The 25,139-nt window shown below is 37.4% G+C and overlaps 1 long non-coding RNA gene across 1 annotated transcript in view; it reads right to left on the bottom strand.

The window, feature by feature from the left end:
* LOC121101880 overlaps nt 1-22,259 on the bottom strand; it is a 92,125-nt gene extending 69,866 nt beyond the window's left edge. The window contains exons 1-2 of the long non-coding RNA XR_005833920.1: nt 22,169-22,259; nt 21,840-21,971 (exon numbers count right to left, since the gene is read on the bottom strand). This is a non-coding gene — a long non-coding RNA (uncharacterized LOC121101880). The remainder of the gene's footprint in view (nt 1-21,839; nt 21,972-22,168) is intronic.
* Nucleotides 22,260-25,139: the final 2,880 nt, after the last annotated feature.

Below are 25,139 nucleotides of genomic sequence, written 5' to 3'. Positions count from 1 at the left end.
GACAGATTATCAGTTTCACCTGATAGATTATCAGTTTCACTTCCTCCTCCATGAAGGCATACTACTGCGAGCTCCCATAATCATTACTCACATGATACTTCTTCCTTTCTGCCTATTAATGGCCAGCGTAGCGTAGAGACAGAGCTCACACTGTAAGGAGGACAGAGCTGAGTTGAAATCCCTGCTGCTATTTATACTGGCCTGTGACCATCGGGGGCTGCATCACTGCCCTGAGACTCGGTTTTCTCTCCACAAAATAAAGGTAATACTAATACTCCATACTGATAAAGGTAATGGGTATATTGCAATATTGTCATTAAGATTAAATAAGAACATTTGTGAGGGATCTTGCCCAATGCTCAGTAAATGTTAGTTCCTCTCCTCTCTCCGCCACCCCTTCTCTAGGACATAGACTGGTGAAGTCTGGAGCTATTTATACTACATATCCTGCCTCCCAACATGCCTGCTGATGAATTGGACATACAGCAGGTGCTTAAGAAATATTTCTTGACTAGCAGTGGGTTCTCATTTTTTGCTTTGTTATTGAAGATCTTACCATTTTAAACTGCTATAAAGATAAACCAAAAGGTACTCTATGAGCTGTGAAAACAGGTTTTGGAAATTCAGAAACAAAAGAACCCACTCGTAATACTGGTGTGCTATACCAGAAGTAGGCACTCAAATAGCTGCTGAAAAATGATGATACGTAAGTCCGTGGACTGCATTAAAGAGCTACAGTCATGAGATTTTGCTCTGCTCTTGAGGGAGATGATCTGACCCACAGTATTATCAAACCTGTGGAATAGCAAAGTGCTTTCTCATGAGGTTTTATTACCTACTGTTAACTTCTGGAATTCTCATCATGACTCATTGGTCAAATTTATACACTGCTTAACTGCTCAGGGAAGACTCTTTATGTTTATCCTTCCTGTCAAAACTGGCCTCACACTTAAATATTTTTTTAACCATACGGAGTACCACCTGCTGAAAAGTTTATGAAAATGTCATTCAAGGAATCACCAAGATGACATGTGACAAATTTGGAGTCATCCAGGCAAAGGAATTCTGAACAGAAGAGAAAATTAAAGTAAAGAATCATCTGTGGGGGATGAAAGTGGAAAGAGAATAGAACCCAGCAGTTATTTAAGGACAAGAGGAAAAGAAATAGAGCCAGAGTTATTGAGAATGTTTTTTTAAAAAAAATCACTAGCTGTGGGGCACATGAACAGAGGAGCTAAGTTGTCAATAAAAATAAAATGGGATTTGCGAAATACCAAAAGGGTATATAAAAAGAAACCAATTAAATAGAATATTCTTTGTTTTTCTGTATCTATTCAGGCTCTAAGGGATAAGAGCTACAAATTTGTTTCCTTCTCTTTGTTTTCTTAGCTCTATAAGACACAGAAGAAGTAGTTATGTTGACTCAGAATTAAATTTTTATTAGTAACTTTTAAAACTTGAATCTTTCCCATGAAACATACCTGCTGCCTACTCTGGCTATCTTAGCATATATGATTTTCTAGAATATCAGTATGACAGTAAAGCAAATTGTCACACAAGTGTTCTGATTGTATTAATAGACTTACGGAATTTTTACAGTCCATGCTGTACAACATCCCTGATAAGTTATCCATCTGGCCATAAAAGTCAGAAGCTTTTTTTTTTGCAAGAGTGATTTTACTTATCAATAACCAAATATCATTCAATCAGCTTTCAAGGATCAGTATGCTCTTAGGGATATTTACATATACAGAAACAAAAAGCATAATCTCCATTATAGCCTGGTAAAAATTCTAACTATTCACACCTCTCCCTACCTAACTATAAGTCACTGAACAGGTTATATCTGAACAGCTGTGAAATCCTGTCCTCTCCATCATTTTAAAACTGACTATACATTGTTTCTTTAATGAGTTCCCTCTGGCTTGGACAATAACTAGATATCTAAAAGGAAGAGAGGGCCTAGGAAAGAGGAAATTATAGCTTTATCCTCCAACAACTTTGCCTAGATACAGTGGTTTTTCAAGAGCAGTAAAATTTCATATATGCCAAAGACAGACATTCAATATTTGCTAATGGGACTAGATTCTTCAGGACAACTCTGATGTGTTCTCCCCAGTTTTCATCTAAAATGATAACAGCTGACCCTTATGGAGTGTGTACTGTGTGTCAGGCACTGCTGTAATACTTTTTATGTCATGGGGCAGCTGGGTGGCTCACTCAGTTAAGCATCAGACTCTTGCTTTTGGCTCAGGTCATGGTCTCAGCATCGTGAGATGGAGCCCCTGTTGTGTTGGGCTCCAGGCTCAGTGGGGAGTCTACTTGAGATTCTCTCTCTCTCTCTCTCCCTTTCCCCCCTCCCTCTCTCTCTCTCTCTAAAATAAATAAATAAAATTTTGTAAAAATACTTTGCATGTCATTAAGTTATCCAATCCTGTCAACAACCTCATTCCATAGGTTAGTCCTAGCCCCATTCTGCAGATACAGTAAGTGAGACAGAATGGTTATGTAGCTTACCCAACAGCACACAACTGAGAACAGAGCTAGATTCTCATCCAGGCAGTCAGACTCCAAAGTTCACACTTGTAACACCATGCTCCCAGGCAGACTACTGGGAATATCCAATACCACAGATTCTTAGAACCGAGTTTAGTATAAGCTACTCATTACTCTTTAAAACAAAACAAAACAAAAAAGAAGCACCTCTTAAAGAACAGCAAGTTAGCTAGATGGAACATCTTTCTAAGACGGTCCCATAAAGAAAGAACTGTGAGGGGATGGGAAGGGCAAGGCCTTTACCATTCACTCCCCAATAACACAGACACAAATCTTTTCCAAAGCCTGTGAGTATTTAAACCTAGAGAAACATAACCAAACTTCTGTGTTTCTTTAAGTCAATCCATGATTCAGCATAATAATGTACCACAACTCAGTGTCTTGAAAACATACAAAATAAATTATAAGCACAAAAAGTGGAAAATCCCACCTACTGCATAAGCAATACAAGAAACACTTCAGTTGAGCAGGTTAGAGTTAACCAAAGTCAGTTTAGAGTTAACTCAAATTGGTTAATCAACACCTGGAAATGTTCTTTAAATAAAGAATTATTTATATAAAGAGTAAGTAATGGAGAATGATCTATCTGCTCTTTTCAGCCAGGCATTTAACCAGCGTTACATAAATTTTCATCAACAACTTCACCAAGGGTTTAAAGAAAGAACTCAGGCAGGATAATAGAATTTATTTCCAAATCTAGTCATTTTTGAAGAATTACATCTTACCTATAGGTTCTTTTTCATTGATGCCATCTTCTTGTAACAGGTAATATCTTTTTATAAAATAATTGCAAGCAATTTTCTGACAATAATGATCTTGAATGATCTTGAAACTCTAAATTATGGTTTTAGTCTTATTCACAGCCATATTTGGAGTGAATAATTCTGCATTATTATACAAGAAGGAAAAACAATTGCCCCACAGAAACCAAATAACTCCATGCTGGCCCTGATTTGGGCTTGCTGTCAGATTAAACTCAATAGTGGTATAAAGAAATCAATTTTTTGAGCAAAAAACTCTACTGGACTCCCTCTGCCTCCAGAATGAAGTCAAACTACTTACACCAGTCTTCATAGAATATGATGATTCCTCTTTCACATTTAATTCCCATCAGTCTCTTGTTCCCTTCATGCCAATCTAAGCAAACTATAATTTTCCACACTCACCCTGCTTTTTCTCATTTCCCTCCTTTTTTTCATGTTGTGCCTTCCATTTCAAATATTTTCCCTCAACTCTCTCTTCAAAGCTCAACTCAAATAAAATTTCTTACACACACACACACACACACACACACATTTCTCTTAGCTATTTGTATGTGTGGTGGTTACTTTTATATGTCAACTTGGCTAAGCCATGGTACCCAATTTGAGATAACACACCAGTCTAAATGTTACTGTGAAGGTATTTTTTAGTTGAGATTAACATCTAAATCAGTAGACTTTGAGTAAAGCAGATTACCTACCATAACATAGGTGGGCCTTGTCCATCAGTTGAGGCGTTAAAAGAAAAGGCTGGGGTCTTCCAACTCAAGAGTACAACATCAGGTGCTCCCAGGTCTCCAGCCTGCTGACCTGCCCTGCAGATTTCAGACCTGCCAGTCCCCATAATTACATGAGTCAATTCCATAAATCACCCTCTATTGATAAATAGATATGTGTATACATCAAAAGAAATAGACCAGAAACACAAATATATATACACATACACAAATAGAACAGAAATACAAATATGTGTATACATGTGTATACACATGTACGTACACACACACACACACACACATATATATATATATATACTATTGGTTCTCTTTCTATAGAGAACCCTAATTAATACAGTATGATGTCTGATTGCCCTACTGGAATGTAAGCCCCTCAAAAACTATCATCTTTCCATTACTCGAAGACCAATGCTTTAAAAATAGACTGTGTTTAAAAAATACAAATTGAATGATTAAGTGTTTAGTCAATAAATGAATAAATATTTGGTCAATTCCACCTGTGAAATAACTCAATTTAATTTTGTATTCTCTCTTTCCTTTGGCAGGACTGTAGTTCATACTCCTTCATCTACACTATTTGAGATTCTTCATGGATGTCTCTGCTTCCAGACTCTTTCAGTCCCTGCCCAAATGTATCCTTCATGTTGCCACCTAGCTTTCTCTCCAAATCATAGACACACACACACACACACACACACACACACACACTTCAGAGTCTTGCAATAAAATATGTAATGGCTTTCCATTGTCTAGAACCCCTTTACAGCTCTCATGAATACCACTTAGCCTTCATGGCAAGTATGATCTTCCGAATCTCTCATAAGAATGCTCTTAATAGGTTGCTTGGTTAAAAACAAGTTTTCTGTGTATATTATTTATCTTATAACTGTCAAAGATAACTGAAGAAAAAGTGATTTAAAAGTTTTAAGCTATATCCACTTCACAGGGAGTGACCTTTATTATATGGCCCCAAGAGGCCTGGGCATTTGGGCTGCATGCTCTACCATCTTGGGACCTCTGCCTGCCTGCCTGTCAATGACTTACTTATCTTTAGAGGTTACCTCTTCTGTGAAAGGTTCCTTTCCTTCCTCAATCAGGTAGTTGCTCTTCCATCTCCCATATATATTTTCCGTGTATTTGGGGGGATGTTTGTCTACCTCAAGCAGACAAACCTGAGTTCCTCCTAGACTTTATTCTTATCTCATCTACCTTATATACTCAGCCATGTAGCTCACTGCCTAGATAATCCCCTACCCTCACCCTAAAGTGCATTTGATATTTTCATAGGCATGCAGGAATGTGTGGAAGTCAGTAGCAATGCAGAAAGTTTCTTCCTGCAAAAATTCTGAGTGTTGCCTGTTTTGCATCTCCAAAGACTAACTGCTATTAGTCCTATACAAAGTTCAAAGTGTTGTTTGCGGTGTCACCCAGCCAGTAGCCATGAGTTTGCTAGGTTCGATGGTAAATATCACCATTTGTTAAAAGTGCTACTATTCAATTCTGTTGTAACTTTTAAGATGGCTGACCACAAACAAAGCCAAGAACAAAGTTGAAATTTTTTGATAAATGTCGAGTTGCCATTATAAATGCTGTTCATAGACTTCAAGGTACAGTCGATATCATCGTTCTCACCAAAGAAGCAATTGCTTCCTCTCAATATCTTGACAGATCTGCATGAGTCCATAGATTATCACGGCCCTCAGAACCCTTTATCATGTTTTAAATCTGTGGAAGTATGAAAAAATGAAGTGTGCTTCACGAAACAGGATCATAAAAATGAACTTGGTCAGAGCAGTCTTTGATGGAAGATTCTGAATCATGCCCTAGACAAATCAAAAAGAAGATTGGGAAGTCGGCTGAGATAGCCGTGCAAAAATGCTAAATACAGCAGCAGGGCGTTAAGTGCAAGAAGACGTGCTGCTCAGTTAAGGGCAGACAAAGCCCTGACACAACATAGAGCCAAACTCTTGAGAAAACTGTTGTCCAGTAACGTCTGTGTAACTTAATCCACATTTGGACACGTATACAGATTCTATGGATAATATACACATTAAAGGTAAATAAATGCTTTTAAAATTTCACTTACAAAGAGCCCTCTTAACTACCTTCTACTTTACCTACTTACTGAAATACCTGAAGCTTTATTTTCTTTTGTAAAATATACTGACTTCCCATGACACATCAATGCTTCCCACCTGCCTTCTCTACTTTTCTTTTCATCCACAACTGCTTACCAGTTCTGTCTATTCACAAAATTGTATGTGTCACTAGACTTTGTTATAACTAACATTTTATTAAACATTACGTAAGGGGTTGCTCTCTCAGTTTTTCTTAGAGCCAAGAAAAATCAATGAATCACTAAAAAAAAAAAAATGCTACTATTTGATGTCTGGTTGAGACCACTGTAGCAGTAAAAAATAAAATAAAATTCAGCGGTTACATTGATTCCGAAAAAAAAAAAAAAAGGCAAAACAAAACATGTAGTGCTGCCAAGCTGCAGAGAGGGTGGGGATATGCCTCGGTAACTTCCTTTGTGCGTCCCAGTCCAGGTGCTGTAATGCTAGAGTATTAAATCTGCTGCAGTGCCTTATCTTTTCTGTCATATTCCAGGCTTGTTGAGCTGTTTGTGACTAATACTAATGAGAGACATGCCCTTTCAATTGTTACCTCAAAAATATGCAAAAACTGCTCTGATGTGCTCTCTAGCCTGGCCTAATTTCCCATCAAAGAAATAGAACTCCAGCTACTTGACTGACTTTTCATATTGACTCTTGAGAAATCAGAGATGCTTCATGCCTCTGCAACACTCAAGGAAATAAAATAGCTCACACTTGGTCTTATTTGATGTCTGGATTCACGCCTTTTCATTTTTAACAAAATTCATTACTTTGCTTTCTATTTTATTTCCTCTGGTCTTCATTCAGAGACCAGAATTTCTATCTTTTTAACCTCAAAAATGGCCCAACTATGAAAATTCCAAATATATCAAAGTGTATAATTAATGATAACTTCATTTATTGGGGGTGTGTGTGTGTGTTATGTTTTGGTTTGGTTCAACTTGAATTTTGGTGGGTGCCATTTTGACAACTTTGGAATTGGTTTGTGGGGTTTTTCAATGAAATGATTTCTGTGTAATTACACTTATGAAAAAATTTTAAAAAACAGCTCAGATTAATAATCACAGATTCTGTTATTTCTGAAATAGGAGAAACTTGCTATTCTTTTTTTTATGTTTTTTTTTTATTATATTATGTTAGTCCCATACAGTACATCCCTGGTTTTTGATGTAAAGTTCGATGATTCATTAGTCGCATATAACACCCAGCGTACCATGCAATACGTGCCCTCCTTACTACCCATCACCAGCCTATCCCATTCCCCCACCCCCCCTCCTTCTTATACTTAGGAAAAAGTGACCAAGTGGAACTTTGGTGAGTATACATGACAAAAGTGAACTTGGCCTTCCCTCCATCCCCTCGGGTTCACATAATAATAGATAGTAAAAAAGGAATACGGAGTAAGACTAAAAATGCTAATAACCTGTCACTGCCAAGCCAGCTGAGCAGCTAGGGGAAGAACTGTGCTAAATAGTTTAAAAGGCCCAACTTCCTGTGTTGCCTGTCATATAAAGAACAAGAAAACAGCCAGCAGCATGGAAATGGGAATAAGAAAGCCAAAAGGAGCTGAAGTTCAACCAAGAAAATGGGCACTGACAAAACCATGATGAAAAAACCATTGAGGGCATGTTTAAGATTGAGACCACTTATTTATTCTTTTAAACCACATTTAGGGATTACCCTGTTACTGTGTAGAAACTACAAGTAAGGCAAACTCTCTGCCTTCAAAGAGTTCATGGTCTATGAGGGAAGGAGAGGCACAAACCTGATCCCAGGAGCAGAAGGCTACAATATAACAGACACATTCAGGCATGGGCATGAGAGAAAGTTCAGTTGATCCCCCCACCCCAGTGTGGGATGTTTTTTCACATGTTCTTTTTGGAGGTGAGTGCCATGGACTGAATTGTGCCTCCTTAAAATTCCTATGTTAAAGCTCTAACACCCAATGTGATGATATTTGGAAACAGGGCCTTTGGAAGGTAATTAGGGTTGGATGAGGTCATGAAGGTGGGGCCCTTATGATGAGATTAGTGCCCCTATGAGAAGAGATACCAGAGTTCGCTCTTTCTTTCTCTTTCCCTACCTTATGGGGACAAGCAAGAAGGCAACCATCTATAAGCCAGGAAGAAAGCTCTCTCTCACCAGAAACCAGCTATGCTGGCACCTGAATCTTGGACTTGCAGCCACCAGAACCACGAGAAAATAAATGTCAATTGTTTAAACCACCCAGTCATGGTATTTTGTTATGGCAGTGAGAGCCGTCCAAAACAGTGAGCATTCTTTAAAAATTAGAAACAAAAACACTGGAAGGAGCTATAAAAGAATATTCTGAAGAGTGAGTAGAAATCATGATCAACTTAGTATGCAAGTGAAGAAATACTGTATAGTCAAGAAAGGGGAAACTCTGTATTATGAGGAAGAACTTCAGACTCCATAAGAGAAACCATCTAATGTCCATAGACACTAAGATGGTTCAGGAGAGAGAGAAGGACTTCATGTTGGTTGGCCACTCCCCACCAATAAGCATGAGCCTGCCTCAACTAGAATACTGGAGAAATGCAAAACAGTGCTGCTACTCAGAAAACAGTACAGAGTTTCCTCACAAAGTTAAAAACAGAGCTACCCTATAACCCAGCAATTGTGCTATTAGGTATTTAACCAAAGGATACATAGTGATTTGAAGGGACACCTGCAGTCCAATGATTATAGCAGCAATGTCCACAACAGCCAAAAGATAGAAAGAGCACAGATGTCCATAGACAGATGAATGGATAAAGAAGATGTGGTACACACAGACACACAGACACACAGACACAGACACACACACACACACACACACACACACACACACAATGGAATATTATTCAGCCATCAAAAAGAATGAAACCTTGCCATTTGCAATGTGAACAGAACTAGAGGGTATTATGCTAAGCAAAATAAGTCAGTCAGAGAAAGACAAATACCATACGATTTCACTTATATGTGGAAGTTAAGAAACAAAACAAATGAACATAGGGGAAGGAAAGGAAAAATAAAATAAGATGAAAATTGAGAGGGAGGCAAACCATAAGAGATACTGAACTCTAAGAAAAAGCAGGGTTGCTGGAGGGGAGGGTCGTGGAGGGGAGGAATAATTGGGTGATGGGCATTAAAGAGGGCACTTGACGTAATGAGCACTGAGTGTTATATGCAATGATGAATCCCTAAATTCTACCTCTGAAACTAACAAGAACAACAACAACAAATAGAATACTGGAGAAAAAGGTAGGCTATCTTCCAAGAGGGAGAATGTAAGAACCAGACCTGCCATAGCAAAAGCCACCATGCTGTGCACTCGAGGAAGACAGCCTCTAGACTCATGCAGGCACAACCTTCCCAAACCCTGGCCACATCATCATCAGACTCACTGGTCACTGCACATCCACACCTACTGATGTGGAGAAGAAAGTAGACACTTTGAAGCTCAGAGTAGAACAGAAGACTCCTAAGCACAAGTAGGGGTTTTATCATTTCTGTCACTTGATGCCCATAACGACAGGGAAAAAGAAACATGGCAGGAAGAGAACAACAGTCTACATGCGTGACATGAAAGGAAAAGAGTTTAGCTTTCTGGACTTTGGTCTTTAAAACAATAACATATCCTGGCTAAAAAACTACGTACATCGTACATCAATTGAGAGAGTATATTTGTCCACAGACCCTATGACCTAATCAAAGATTTTAATGTGAAGGAGGAGAAACAAAGACTGGGAAGCTATGCTAGAATAATATTGCGGTTATCAAGCATGCAATGTAAAGTATCAAAATGCAAGTATTATCTAGCATATTTCACATGAAAACTAATTAAGAAAATGTGTTGGCTCATATTTGCCCCACAGAGAACAACTACAAAGCGAACAGTTCTATCCTAATGTTAGACTGTACAGCCACCCCCGGGAAGACAAATTCAGAACTCAAACTCCCCAGACGGGAGTTCTGAGAGGCAGGTCTGTAATCACAACTCTGTAGATGCCCCATGCCACCTAAATCATGTGGGTCGCCAATGAGTACAAATAGGGATAGTTAAAACACAGAATGATGAATTCAGTGCAATTAAATTCTAGTTTAGTTAAAGAACCTAAATGTTTTCTCCACGGAAATGGTAGCGGGGTACAGGAAAGACACTCTGCCAGAAACTCCAAATGTAGTAAAATCTCAAGTATCAGCATCTAGTGATAAACAGTGTCTCTTAAAGCTTACTATTTGTTAAGTATGCATTCAAATATGAGACAAAAATAATCCTAAGATGAAAAAAATTTGGTGTGGTTAAACATAATGATACCATATGTAGAGAATGCAGTTGAAATAGAATAATATAAACTATTTAATTATAACTTAAAATGGGTCATTATTGTTTTCAAAATTAATCACTTTATTTTTTTATTTTTATTTTTTTAATGTTTTTTTATTATACTATGTTAGTCACCATACAGTACATCCCTGGTTTCTGATGTAAAGTTCGATGATTCATTAGTTGCATATAACACACAGTGCACCATGCAATACGTGCCCTCCTTACTACCCATCACCAGTCTATCGCATTCCCCCAGCCCCCTCCCCTCTGAAGCCCGCAGTTTGTTTCTCATAGTCCCTAGTCTCTCATTAATCACTTTAAATCTAATGTAAAGGTTTTGTACACGAGGACAATTTTTGTAGTTAAATTTAGAGGCAGCTTATGGGGCGCCTGGCTGGCTCAGTCACTAGAGTGTGTGACTCCTGACCTCAGGGTCATGAGTTTGAGTCCCACACTGGGCACAGAGATTACTTAAAAAAATAAATAGGAACATTTTAAATAACACCAAAAAGATGCTAAATTTAAGAAGTAAAATAGTAAGAAAGGAAAAATTAACTAAAGTGCGACATGATGACATGTTTATTCCAGGTAAGTGATGGGAAAAAAAATCTGAAAATGATGGTATCATTTTAAGTCTGCCAGATAAAAGCAGAAGACACCATTGTTTATTTGCAAAATGACCCAATCTCAAATACATCCATGCAAGCAGGTGGGAAGAATATCATGTAATTCATTTAATCTCAGTAACTGCATAATTTAGATATAATTATCATCAGCATTTTACAGCTGAGGAAACCAATGATTAGCAAGGGAAAATTTATGCCAAAAATAAAAAAAGGAAGGAAGGAAGGAAGGAAGGAAGGAAGGAAGGAAGGAAGGAAGGAAGGAAAAGAAGGAAAGAAAGAAAGAAAGAAAGAAAGAAAGAAAGAAAGAAAGAAAGAAAGAAAAAGAGAAAAAAAGGGAGGGAGGGAGGGAGGGAAGGAGGAAGAAGGGAAGGGAAGAAGGAATCCATGGAGCAAAGCAGTTAGGATTTGTACTCAGACAATTCAGCTCCAGCGTCTGTACTCCTAACTACTACACTAAGCCGGCAAGAAATACAGAGCTTAGTAAGTAACACAATGGGACCATAAGGATTATATCAGCGATCTAAGAAAAAAGGTGTCAAGAATAATGCCAGGAATCCATATAGTTTTTCCTTTTCAGAGAAATTACTACAGCCTATACTGTAGCCATGCATGGTATACCACAGAGTACTTATCTGGGTGTAGAAACGTGACGTAGCAGAACCTGTGATTAATTGCCATAGCTTGAGAAGGATGTTCAACACCATAAATCCTGTTCCCCAAATCTGGAGGGTTTTCAAATAACCGTCCTCAAGAATGTCGGTGTGCTGCCTCAAGGTCGTACATACGTACTCGGACATCGACAGACACTACATGGCAAGGCAGGCTCCCAGTCCGAACCTGCGGCTGAGCAGCCACTCCGGGAGGCGTTACATTATTAAAAGGCTAAGGGTCGAACTGGAAAGGCTCAGGAGCCTAAGTCTTTGCTCTTCCAGATTCAAGGAGAAGAGTGAGCGTCCACGGCCTGAGTCGCAGTTGCACGCGTATGTATTTCACGGCCAGCCTACTTAGCTTCCTTTACTTGCCGGTGTCATCATCTATCGTAAACTCCCTGTGGTCTGCAACACCCTCCCCCTTTCATTGGGATCCTTACCTCTGGGAATTTGCTCCTGGCACTCCTCATCTAAACCTCTTCCTACTTATATTTGTTTATCCAATTCCAACCCAGCCCTCAAATATAGTTCCAAATTCTATCCCATCTTGAAGTCTTCTACGATGATTCTGGAAATGATATCTCCTTCCTTTGGATTTAATCAAATGAGTAGTTGAGCACATGTGAATCTATAGTTCACATTTGACCTTTAATTATGTATTTCATAGAGTAGTTGTAAAAATTAAATCTGATAGTGAAAATGATTAATGTAAAGTGTTCAGCACAGTTTGTGGCAGATAGTAAGTATTCAGTGTTAGCTATTGTGATTATTTCTGGTTTTTATTACATTATTTATGCTATTCTTAAATTATGATTTTTCTTTAATTTTATTATATGTATCCTTTGTCTTTTCGATAAGGATAAAGGCAATTTATATCCAGTTTTCCCAAAATTTCCAAAACTCCTAACTGAATGCAGAATGTATTGCCAGGAAAATACTTAGATGGTTAAAAACAGGACACTAAAATTGTTAACAAATACTACCTTTTTATGCTCTGCAATTTCTGAACCATGTTCAGGTAGTAAAACAGGTGGGACCATTCTTATCAAAAGATTTACAGTACAAAATAGTTGTTAAAATCTCTGTCAAGGCAATAAACTGTCATTCCAACAAATAACTAGGTGGTCTTGACCCTAAGATCTCATGCGAGCTGTAAATTCTAGGGACAAGATGGTTTATAGCCAACCATCAATCTGCAGACATGTCTCCACATAAATTTCTGAAGGCTAGTGCTGGCTCACAAATTTCCTTTATCAAAAGTAGTCCACAAGATTCTAAAACCCTACGTAGGCAGACACATCGACAATGTGCCTATTTGTGTTCTAGAAATATCATTTGGAAGCAGCTTAGAGAAAATGAATTGTTTGTAGAGAGGTGAAAATAAGGAAAGCTCTGAAGACTCTTAGAAGAGGCCAGAAGAGATACACTGAAGACTTGATCTTACGTAATTCAAGTGAGGACCCAGATGTCTGAAATGCACCCTCTCATGTACCTTTCCAAATACGCCTTCTCTGCATTCGAGTCCCCATACTTTATAAAGCATTTCAGAATCTGGACTCTGTGAGTGTAGTGAATTCTACCATGGCTGAGGTCACATGTCTGCTATCACAGATCTCATATTTTTTCTCACAGCTTACAAATTAATTTATCATCCTTAGGGTTCATTGATATTACTCAAAGTATAATCCAGTACTCTGAGAATTTCTACCGGATCTTTTCTCTCTACATTTTCAACCCAGATTTCTCTTTACTTTTCGCTTATTCTTCCCAGAAGGTAAGATGAAATTAGTTAATAAATAAACATACAAGGATAATATTCCACTCTGTTAGTAATCAAACTATTTAAGGTATCATTATTTGGCTGTTTGGAAAAAGTTGATTATTTTTCAATAACAACCAATACTTCCAAAGGTGAAGTAGAACTGGTCAACTCATATCTGCTGAAGACAGTGCAAACTGTTTAGAAAACAAGTCATAAAAAGCTATGAGGAACCCCATCCCTCTCCCCAAACAAGGGTCATGCCCTTTGACTTTGCAATCTCACCTGTAGAAAATTATCAAGAGATCATCAAAATGGAGGAAAAAACTTTGCTCACAGGATGTGCTCATTGCAACACTGTTTGAAATAGGCAAAAATTGGGAGCAGTTTTAATGATTTCTTGATTACCTATTGTACAATAATATAACACCTTGTGATTTTCCTTTCTTAGCACCTAATTCATTTCTAACAACACCTAGTAACTTTTTCTAAGTAAATGGAATCAAGACAAAGGAAAAATAAAGCAAAAACAGAAGTGAAGTTGGCGTACAAAATGCATGTGAACCCAATTACCCAAGGGTAATTGCTATTGCTGAAAATGACACGGCACAAAGATAGAATAATAGCAAAGTGATAGAACCCAGAGACCTGACCCAGATAGTCCGCTCCAGAGACTGAGTGTTTAACCACATCTTTCTACCGCCTCCCCATTGTTTGGCCTTCAAACTGTTCACAATTCAAAAATATGATAGCTCAGTGAGATTCTGAATGCCAAACAGAAATCCCCATAAAGTGCTGTAGAAGTACAAATTTTAAAACTCTTCTAGAAAGTAATATTTATCAAGAGACTTACTGTTCAAGAAGTGATCGTTCACTTCTAAAAATCTACTACCTAAAACAAGTATGACATATTGAGGAATTATGGTGAATTTTTTAGGTGTAATACGGATAGAGTTGCTATAATTTGAAGGCTTTTTCTCTTTGAGACGCACATATTGACATGGTACTGATGCCCGGAATTTGCTTCAAAACAACCTGGGGCATAGAGTGTGTAAATAAAACAGATTTGGCCGTGAGTCTTTAATTGTTGAAGCTAGATGATGAGTAGATGGAAATTTTACTAGTCTCCTCTCTTTTGTATCTGACATTTTGCATGATAAGATGTTGAAAAATCATCAAAGATACACATGATCTGTATGCAAGGATGAGTGTTAGAGGACATGTGAAATAGGCATTATAGGTAGTAAATGAAATATTCAACAGTGGGGAAATCATTATAGTATATCTATATGTTCAAGTATATGTAACCACCAAGAATTCTTGTTTTCAATTGTTAATGACTTAACAGAAATATTCATAATACAATATTAATTGAGAAAAGATCTATATAAATATGAAAACCACATGTAATACAGCTTTTTGGAAGAGGACCTTTTTCCAGAGAAAAAGGTTAGAAACATATTGAAATATCAGAAATGGTTATCTCTATGTAGTCATAGGTGATATTTATGTGCTCTTTCAAAACATTTTCTACATTTTCCAATATTTATACAATGACAGTGAACTATTTTTATATTCAGCAAAAAAAATTAATGTTATTAAGGAATTTAAAGAGCAAAAGAGGGGTGCCTGGGTGACTCAGTCAGTTCAGTGTCCAGCTCTTGGTTTCAAATCAGGTCATGATCTCAGGCTTGTGAAACAGAGTCTTCTGTTGGGCTCTGTGCTCAGCAGGGAGTCTGCTTCCTCTCTCCCTCTCCCACTGCTCCTCCCCCTACTTGTGCGCTCTCTCTCTCTCTCTCTCTGAAATTAATTAATTACTTTAAAAAACAAATAAAGAACAAAGGAAAGCTGACTGTGCAGAGAGCAGAAGAATCTCAGGACACACCGAATTTTGGTGTCCTTACCATTAGAGCCCTAATGTTGGAGAGACTGGAGCACAGTCCCATCATCTCCCTAACCGACTGGGCTGGTAACTATCACCTGCTTGCACCCTGGAAGCAGGGCTCTTCGACCTGAATGAGACCTGCTTCACCAAATGTCTTCAATCCACACGCTTTGCATATTGGAAAGATAAGGAGAGTGGAATAAATATAAAAAGAAAAATTATAAAAAGAAATCAATGACTGATAAAGTCACAAAATAGAGGTATATTATACATTATATACAAATGTAAATAGTGCTATTTCTAGGTATCTTAATAAAAGAGAAAAATTGTTTGAAGTGTACTAAAAAAAGGCAACCTGGGTAGAAGACTTAGTAAAGGTCAAAGGAAAATGTGAATTTTCTATTAGTTTAAAAATTCTTGAAACAAATGAAGATGAAAATGCAACATTCTGATACTTATACGATGCAGCAAAAGCAGTTCTAAGTGGAATGTTTATAATGATAAACACCTACATTAAGAAAAAAGAAATATCTCAAATAAACAACTGAACTTTACAATTCAAGGAACTAGAAAAAGAAGAAAAAAACTAAGCCAAAAGTTAGCATAGGGAAGGAAATAAATATGAGACCAGAAATAAATGAAATGAAGAAGAGAAAAACAAAAAGATCAATGAAACTAAGAGCTGGTTTCTTTAAAAGATAAATAAAATTAGCAAACCTTTAGCTGGACTCAGCAAGAGAAAAAAGAGATAGGCTTCAAATAAATAAAATAAGAAATGAAAGGGAGACATTACAACTGATATCATGGAAATAGAAAAAAATCATAATAGACTACTATAAATAATTATGCATCAATAAATTGGACAACTTAAAAAAATGGGTAAATTCCTATAAACATACAAACTACCAAGAATCATAAAGAAATAGAAAATCTAAATAGACTAATAACACATAAGGAGATTGAATCAGTAATCCAAAACATCCCAACAAAGAAAAGCCCAGGACCAGATGGTTTCCCTGGTGAATTCTACCAAACAGCTAAAGAATAAACACGAATCATTCTCAAGCCCTTCCAAAAAACTGAGGACAGAATATACGTGAATAATTTTATTTGATTATCATTATTTTGATGCAAAACCAGATAAGGACACTACAAAAAAATAAAACTACAGGCCAATATCACTGATGAATATAGATGCCAAAATCTTCAACAAAATAATAGCAAACTGAATTCAAGAACACGTTAAAAGATTATACACCTTGATCAAGTGATATTTATCCCTGGGAAGCAAGGATAGTTCAACATCCACAAATGAATAAATGTGATACATTACATTAATATAAAGAAAAATAAAAAACATATTAGCATATGAATAGATGCAAGAAGCATTTGACAAAATTCAACACCTTTTCATGATAAAAATCTTTCTTTTAATTTTTTAAATGTATTTATTTATTCTAAAAAGAGAGTGTGAGGAGAAGCAGAGGGAGAGGGACAAGCAGACTCTGCACTGAGTGTGGAGTCTAACTCGGGCTCGATCTCACAACCCCAAGATCATGACCTGAACCGAAACCAAGAGTCAAAGGCTTAACCAAGTGAGTCACCCAGGTGCCCCGTGATGAAAACTTTCAGGAAATTGGATACAGAAGGAATGTATCTCAACATAATGTAGGCCATATAGGAAAGCCCACAGCTAACCTTATACTCAATGGTGAAAAGTTTAAAGCTTTTCTTCTAGATGAGGAACAAGACAAATGAGCCCACTCTCACCACTCCTATTCAACATAGTACTGGAATTCCTAGCCAGAGCAATAAGGCAAGAGAAAGAAATAAAAGGCATCCAAATCGGAAACAAGTGAAATTGCCTTGTTTGCAGATGACATGTTCTTATACCCTGAAAACCCTGAAGACTTCCCTTCAAAACTCTTAGACCTAATAAATGAATTCAGGAAATTTGCATGATGCAAAATCTATATACATAAATCAATTGTGCGTCTATACACTACCAATGAAATATATGACAAAGAAATTTTTTAAAATCCTATTGGCAATAGCACCAAAACAATAAAATACTTAGGAATAAATTTAACCAAGGAGGTGAAAGATCTCTCACTGAAAATGGTTAAGATTTTCATGAAAGGAATTGAAGAAAGATATCTCGTGTTCATGGATTGAAGGAATTAATATTATTAAAATGTCCATACTGTCCAAAGCCATCTACAGATTCAATGTAATTCCTATCAAAATTCCAATGGCATTTTTCACAGAAATACAAAAAACAGTCCTAAACTTTGTATGGCACCACAAAAGACATCAAATAGCCAAAGCAGTCTTGAGAAAGGAGAACAAAGTTAGAAGCATCATACTTCCTGATTTCAAACTACACTACAGAGCTATAGGAATAAAAATAGTATGATATTAGTACAAAGACAGACACAGAGACCAATGGAGCAGAACTGAGAGCCCAGAAATAAACTCCTGCATATAGAGTCAACTAATATTTGACAAGGGAGTCAAGAATACTCAATGGGGAAAAAAATAATCTCTTCAATAAATGGTGCTGGGAAAACCAGATAATCACATGCACAAGAATAAAGCTAGACCCCCACCTTACACCATTTACAAAAATTAACTCAAAATGGACTAAAAATTTAATGTAAGACCTGAAACTAAAACTTCTAGAAGAAAACATAGGGTGACAGCATCTTGACATTGATCCTGACAATAATTTTTTGAATATGACAACAAAAGCACAAGCAACAAAAGCAAAAGTAAACAAGTGGGACTGCATCAAATAAAAAAATTATGCACAGCAAAAGAAACAATCAACAAAATGAAAATGCAACCTATAGAAGAGAATATTTACACATCATCTGATAAGGGGTTGACATCCAAAATGTATGTGGAACTCACAGAACTCAATTGGAAAAACAAATAAACCAAATAAGCTGATTGAAATGGGCAAAGGATCTCAAAGGACTTTTCAAAGAAGAAACACAAATAACCAACAAGTACACGAAAATATGCTCGACATCACGCATCATCAGGAAAATGTAAATCAAAATCACAATGAGGTATCATCTCCCATCCGTTAGAATGGCTATTACCAAAAAGACAGGAGGTAAGTATTGGTAAAGATGTGGGAAAAAAAGAAATCCTTGTGCACTGTTGGTGGGAATGTAAGTGGTACAGCCATTATGAAAAACAGTATAGAGGTTCTCAAAAAATTAAGAATAGGACTACTATATGATCCAGCAATCCCATTTCTGGATATATATCTGAAGGAAATGAAATCACTATCTTGAAGACATATCTGCATGCCCATGTTCACTGCAGCATTACTCTCAATAGCCAAGGCATGGAAACAACCTAAGTGTCTTTAATGGATTGATGGAAAAGATGTGGTTTATATGCATTCAATGGAATTATTCAACTACAAAAACAAAAGAAGGAAGTTCTACCATTTGTGATAACGTGGGGAAACCTGAGTGTATATGCCAAGTGAAATACATCAGAGAAAGACAAATACTGTAGGATTTCACTTATATGTGGAATCTAAAAACATTGAACTCAAAGAAACAGAGATTAGATTGGTGGTTGCCAGGGGCGAGATTGGGAAAAATGGGTTAAAGTAGTCAAAAATACATATTTCTAGTTATAAAGTGAGTAAGTCCTTAGGCTCTAACGCATAGCATAGCGACAATAGTTAACAATACTGCACTGTGTGTTTGAAAGTTGCTAAGAGAATACATCTTTTAACTTCTCACCACAAAAAGACAAAGGGCAGCTATGTAAGGTGGCTAAGGTGTTAACTTCCTCCAGTGGTGATCATTTCACAATATACACGTTTATCAAATCACAACATTGTATACGTTAAACTTACACAATGTTATATGTCAATTTTATCTCAAAAACTCTGGGAAATAAATACATTATAAATAAATAGGTCCCTAATGCTGGGAGGTGGGGGGGAAACAGCTTAGGTTGAGGACTTAATAATGAACAAAAGAACAAAGTGAATGTTGTCCTAGTTTAAAAACTCCCAGTCCAAAAACTTTGACCTTCATCCTCATTTATATTCATAACAATGTCAAAGGGAAGCTCCCTGCCAAGTCCTGGTGACTGGGCACATCTGATTGTCATGTTACTGGAAAGGACATCACGTAAAAGTTGTTCACCCAGAACATCCAGCGTGCTTGCCTGGGCATTAACTTTCAGACAGTCAGAATATTTTCTAAATGCTGGATTCATGCTTGGATTTAAAGTGGATAAAAAAGCCCTTGTCTCAAATGATTCTCTGGCCTTTGAACATATGAACTTGGTCAAAATTAAAAAAAAAAATTTAAGTCTAATCTCCAACGAGTATCTTCAGTAAGAGTGTGAACTTATAGTACCTCTCTTGCTAGGTGTTAAAAAACTTCACGCTCTGTCTCTACCAAATTGAAACTGCTCCTTCTTATATTACAGTTCCTCAGCTCATTGGAACTTATATCTGAAAACCATTTAGAATCATTACAGAGGTATGTAAAAATCATTCTAATCTTTATTGATTCCTCAGCTTATAATCTTATTTCTTTGGCCTCAGAATCGGTCAAAAAAATCTATAATATCTATAGGAATTTTTGTCACTTCCTTTACAAAAATCCTTGTTAAATAAATTCTGATCTTCAAAGGAAATTTCCATTTCTCTTTATCCTCTTCAGAAACCACTGTCCACTAATGCATATTACAATTACATAGCACATATTACAATTCTGCACAATTCTGAAGAATGAAGCTTTAACTCACCTAACGGCTGTCATCCATCAAAACTTTTATGCATCCGTGTATCAAATATAGCACAAAAATATAGTCATTTTACCAAAAGGCCTCAGGTTGAATGACCTCATTTTGTGGGTGATGTTTTCAAATACTATCTCAAAGCCTTTCTACAGGAAGGAGAAAGGACAAAACAAAAAAGCAAAAACAAACAAACAAACCCAACCATTTAATTACGGTTAATCTTTAAAGTAAAAATGAGAATTCCAGAATTCTAAAATAAACATCATTCTTTGTCACATGGTGTGAGTTATGGGGAAAAAAAAGAAAGAAACAGATATCTGAATCAGTAAATGAGTCAGAGAAGCTCAGAAACATGCTTGGCTTCATAAAGCCCAGGACGTTCAAAAACCGTATTAGTGAACACCCGTGCCATGAAAGATTTATATATTAAAGTTCATGCTGCAACCAGAGGTTCCCTGCAATATCAATTTCAAATGACAACCTGAGGTTTTTTGCAATAGCAATTGTCAGAAGAAGTCATTTCATTTCTTATTATTCATTTCACTTATACTATAGCATATTAGCTGGATACTGTATTGATCCCTGCTCCATCGAATTTTGGCGTTCCCAACACAGACAAAAATTTGGTTTGAAAGATAAGTCAGGATTATAATCTACTCCCTGAGAACAGAGATGACATTGATGAAATTATGGCTGGGTAGGTTATGGAACTGAGGTGAGTGGAAAGGAATTCCTGTTTCAGAATAAAAATGCCTTTTATCTATACTCACACCTCCTTAGGGCATGGGTTTGGAGGTGACTTAAACTGCTCCACAAACCAGGATAAAGATATAGCCACATTTGTATTTTTCTAATTATTTAATGGCTGGAGCACCACTTGCCATATTAGCAGGAAATTCAGCATTCATTTAGTTAACAAATATTTATTGAGTGACCACTCCGTGCCAGTCACTGGTCTATGCTTGGGACACGTCAATAAACAGAGCACGCAGGAATCCCTGCCTTCCGTTAACTGGCTTTCTACTGCAACTTCCTTTGGAGGCCCACCGTCCCTAAGTTGCCCAAAACCTAACTGCTTTCTCAGTCCACGTGTGAGAATGTCAGTCCAACTTCTACACCCAAGCAAAGAGAATCTTTATTCTTCTGACATTTCTATCATTGGCCATTCTTCTTGCTGGCACACTGCGGCTGATACTCCTGATCCCAGTTCAATAGGAGATGCTGACACTAAATCTGATTTTGATGCTACTCAGCTGGGCTGATATTCATTGGATTACCACACAAGCCCCAAGCGGATCTTATGGAGAAGATAACCCAACTCCCTCTAAATGAGAACAAACCAGAGCAAGGCTCTCCATTGCCTGACTTCCCATGGTTGCCAGTTCTCAGTCTGTCCCAAGGGGCCAAGCCCAGGAGCACTGTGCTTAGGCACCACCCCTCTGTAGCTCTTGAGACACCAACCCTCTTCCCTTCTAAGAAACACACATTCTCAGATTTCAGGCAGTGGCTCCCCTTCCATCTGGGAAACCCAAAGAATCTGATTATGCCTCTTTTCTTAGAAAATGAAAGCATCCTCTTCTACCTGTAGAAAGCATTACACTATTCGTTTCTTCATTTACTCATATTCACTTACCAATACTTGTTGGCCACCTGCTCTCTGTCAGGTACCGCTCTTCACCCCGGATGCCTCAGGGAAGACCCTTTGTGGACGGTGCTGCCTCTGGAACTACAGGCATGACAAGATGACCTTCTGACAGTTCTCTCCCTAGAATAAAAGGGAAAAAACAAACAAACATAAATGGGACCCACCACTGGGCATCTTATTATAAATAACAACCAAAAAGAAGTTGTCTAAAATTTTTAAACATCCAGGTGATAGTGAAAACAGTGACCATGGAAATAATTATCAATTCCTTTACAAAAAAAACATATTATTAAAATTATTTTAGGAAGGAAACATACCTGAATTCTGAAATTACCCAGCTTTGCAGCTGTCTGGTTGGTTTGTTGTTGTTCTTCTTTTTTTTTTTCCAAAAGTTCTTGTGAATTATTTCTACCAACATGAAAAAAGAAACAAACAACAAAAAAATTATTTAATCAAGTATTCATTTTTTTTTAAGGTTTTATTTATCTGAGAGAGAGAGAGCACAAGCAGCGGGGAGGGGCAAAGGGAGAGGGAGCAGCAGACTCCCAGCTGAGCAGCGAGCCCGAGGCAGGACTCGATCCAGGACCCCGAGATCATGACCTGAGGCAAAGGCATATGCTTAACTGACTGAGCCACCCAGGCGCCCCTTACATATTAATTTTTAAAGAAAACTTTCTGCTTAGGACAACTCATTGACTCGGAAGGTTAGAAGAGTCCAATCCAGTCTTAGCTCCTGAATGCCCTGGACCATAGTTCTTGTGGCCTATGCATAATGCCTCCTAGTTCAGGCCCCCTCCCCTGTGAGCCCCTCTCCCACTCCCCCGTGTTTTAATAGTGCTGCCAGTAGCAACATCATACCATCTGTCTCCCTGTGGCTTCAAACCATTGGTACTAAATATTATGTTTTTGAGTCATATAATTCCTCTTCTCTGTGTAACAGGCCCTGAAATATGTGAAGAAGTTTGAATCCCCATTTTTCCTCTTGCAACTATTTTCAATTATTCTCCCGCAACTGTTCTCAAATGGTATCCTTTCTAGTCCCTTCATAAAATAAAATAGTCACTGTCTTTTGAACATACTTCATTTGTCCATATGCCTTTTAAAGAATAATGCCAATACCCTTTTTATCTGGATTTTGCAGCTTGAAGAATGTTCCTTAAGGAAATAATCTGGAATCTGAGCAAATATTTATCTATCTTAATGTTCATCACAGCATTATTTACAGTATTTAAGAATAACAGTACAATAGTATTATTGTACAACAGTACAATACGGTATCAATAGTACCTATATAATAAAACTTAAAAGCATGTTAAAGAAGTAACTGAATAGTATTTAAATGTTCACTATATGTTGCCAGGGAGGAGAAAAAAGAGATAACAAAAGAATATATAATAAAATATTTTGGGTGTATGTATCCCTGTGTGCATAAACCTGGAAGAATATATAACAGACGTTAACAATGGTTCTCTCCAACTGGTGGGATTATAGATGACTTTCCAGACTTTCCGGATTTTCAATAGTAAAAGTACATTACTCTGCAATGAAAACAAATAATAAATGCTATTTTTTCAATTGTATTGCCAGAAGCTGAAAGCAAAAACTGAAGGTGCTGGCCTGATCAGCTCCAGGCGAGGGAGTACCACGCCTTTACCTAATGCACTTGCACTAATACTGCATTAACGTATTGCTGGGTTTGCAGCCATGTTACACAGTTGATTCATGTTGAGAATATTCTTCTTTATTGCCTCTAAAACATTTCACCACTACTACCATTAAATCTCTCATCTTGTCCTTGAACATTAGCTGTTTTTTTTGTTTTGTTTTGTCATTCATAAAATTTTCATTCTTAAAATAAATGACTCCCACGATGGCCACCTTGTGCCCCCCATCAGCCCCACTGAGCCTCCACCACAGCCAGTGTGGCACATTCAGCAACGGCTCATCCCAAGACCTTCCCAGAAACTGGCGGAGAGGTGGGCCTAGGTCTGAGCAAAGTGACCACCAAGAAGTTCAGCCATCAAGGCATCAGACTGGAGACTGCTGAAAATGTGTGAGATGAAGCTGTCTATATCATACAGAGTGACTGTGAAGAAATTAATGATAATTAAATGGAATCCCTCATCACGATCAACACTTGCAAAATTTGCATCATCCATCTGCCCAACAAGATTTTTTTTTTTTAATGAGCCATCCTCCAATTTCTGCAAAACTTATAACCAATACAATTTCAGTAACAGGGCAGGTATGCACCTCTCAGTTACAGATATTTTTTAAAATATTCTCTTAGAGGGGCACCTGGGTGGTTCAGTCAGTTAAGCATCTGCCTTTGGCTCAGGTCATGATCCCAGGGTCCTGGGCCCGGCGTCCAGAGTTGGGCTCCCTGCTCAGCGTGGAGTCTGCTTCTCCCTCTGCCTCTGCCTCTCCCTCCGCTCCCGCTCTCTCTCACAAACAAATAAATAAAATCTTTGAAAAAAAATATTCTTGTAGATAGTTTATATGCAGAACCTATAGTCCGCAGTGAAGTCAAGAAAATACCACAGAGTGGAGGAACTATTATTGTTTTCCCTAATTGCGGATAAACAGACTCAATGCTGAGTTTCCTTTGATTCACAAAGAATGAAAGCCATTGGGGTGAATAGGGTGGTTTTGTTTGATGCTATCCTTGTGAATGACAAGACTGACACTTGTTGTCAATATGTCACATTGCGGACAGCTACTCTTGGCTGAAACCGTGAAAGTCTAAGATATTCTTACTCATGAAATCTTCTCTGACCAGCTATTTCCAGAATAAATAAGGCTGACTGTAAGGCTGTCGTTGTCAAAACTACAGCTCCCAAGGAGGACAAAATGAAACTGTCCTCCAAAATTCAGGCTGTTGCAATTTTAACGATCTTGGTGAGGCAATCTAGAATACATAAAGGTGAATCTGTTTACCTATTTATTCATATCCCACTGTAAAATACTGTGTTTTGAACTATGGTACTAATAACATAATTATATGTGTCCTAACAGTACAATTATACATGTTTATAAATGTATGTGTTCTGAACTATTATACTCTGGCACATTTTTGCTTGTTTTTGTTTTGTTATGCTTCTAATGTTAGGACTCCCCAGTACTAAAACAAAAAAAAAAAATTACATAGTGCTTGATATTTATTCCTATCAAACTTCTTTTACTGTGTGGTTCATCTCTCTACCCATGTTAAGACCTCATTCATCTGATTCTGTCATTTGGTTTCTTTATTAATCCTCTTAACTCTGCATCACTCAGAAATTTGACAAT

Source organism: Ursus maritimus, unplaced genomic scaffold, assembly GCF_017311325.1.
Source record: "Ursus maritimus isolate PB19 unplaced genomic scaffold, ASM1731132v1 scaffold_11, whole genome shotgun sequence".
NCBI lineage: Eukaryota > Metazoa > Chordata > Mammalia > Carnivora > Ursidae > Ursus > Ursus maritimus.
The sequence above is the reverse complement of the archived record's forward strand: the minus strand, read 5'-3'. Positions and strand labels throughout refer to the sequence as shown.